Source organism: Etheostoma spectabile, chromosome 1 (assembly GCF_008692095.1).
Source record: "Etheostoma spectabile isolate EspeVRDwgs_2016 chromosome 1, UIUC_Espe_1.0, whole genome shotgun sequence".
Classification (NCBI taxonomy): Eukaryota; Metazoa; Chordata; class Actinopteri; order Perciformes; family Percidae; genus Etheostoma; species Etheostoma spectabile.
In genome coordinates, this window is record NC_045733.1 from 12,822,724 (window position 1) to 12,824,217 (window position 1,494).

Genomic DNA, 1,494 nt, shown 5'->3' on the forward strand with positions numbered 1-1,494 from the left:
AATTGTTTTTTTCAAATGCTATAAAATTGAATAAGACACCCCAAAATTCATGAAAGTAGAAAGTTGTACTTGCCAAAGAGCGTTGTCTGGAATCAATCTTGTTATTTGGGGTTATTACAGTTGGTTAATTAAAAAGAACCAGGATATAGGAAAACGGGTCAATTTGACCCGAGGTCAACATGAGGGTTAAGATAAAATGTAATTTAAGTTGCACTTTTGAAAAGACACATAATTCTGTTAAAATAATCATGAGAAAATCATTTGGTGAACTTAAATTGTGAAGCGTTTTGAGTTTTGAACTGTGAGTTGACTGTATCGTTACATCCCTAAAAACAGGTATTATAGTCATTATAGCCCTCTCTCATAGACCATCTATCACTTTTTGTAAAACGTGAATGCATATTGTGAAAAAAGCTTTTCATTTGACTTTTTTGGTTCATTTTCTTTCCCCTAAATTTATATATAGACATTCTATACTATATTATTGGGTTGAAAAAACCTAATTTTGCAAAAAGTTGTTTATTTTTCTTAACTAACTTTGTTGTATTAAATTAAATTTGATTTAATTTAATTCATTCATTAGTTCATTTTTTACACAATGCCTGAGGAAATTTATTTCACATAGAACAAAGTTAAACTATATTGCCAGTAACTTCACACATGTAGAAAATAGAGAAATTAATTAGTCACAATTGTTTAAAAGAAGAAGAAAACAATTTTTGAACCATCTCTAAATAATCATCAAATGTTTTATTTCCAGTCACTGCTGCTCTTCACAGTCCTCCGTAGACAAAAACTGATTTCCCTCCTAATCTTATTAAACAAAGGCCTTGTATTAAAAGAAGAATGTGAAGCTAAATTAATTTCATCTTCCATTTCATTTAAATCTCACAAATGACAGAATCTGTTTTCCTCAGCAGCACCAAGATAACGTCCAGCTCAGACACAGAGGATAATATCCTCTGTCTGCTTCAGACCCACAGAGACCCTTTGTCTTGTGGTATATCTAATCTAATTATCAAAACAAAGGTCATTTTTACACATCATATTGTGGTGTCTCTGTATTCATATCTGATTATTTAATCTACACTAAAAATAAAAATAAACAAAATAAAGTAGATATTTTATTATTAAGTTATGAACTGTCTTAACATTAAACAACATATTACTAAACACAAAAAAAACATTGGATAATTAAGACCTATTATAAATCTTATAATTTACTACCTTACACAGATTTCCATAAAATCTAACTTAATGACCATTGTATAAGTTCATTAAAACTGCATCACTGATTGGGGCTGATTGTTATTATTATGATTTAAACATTTTAAACTTATTTTTGCTAAAATAATCTACAACAATATTTAAAACATACTTCACTACTGTGCAACTACTGAAAAACAACCAAGAAGTGCCACTAACAGCCCCAAATGAACTCTGGAGTACACAACGATAAAAACAGAGTGACAGAGAGAGAGAGAGAGAGAGAGA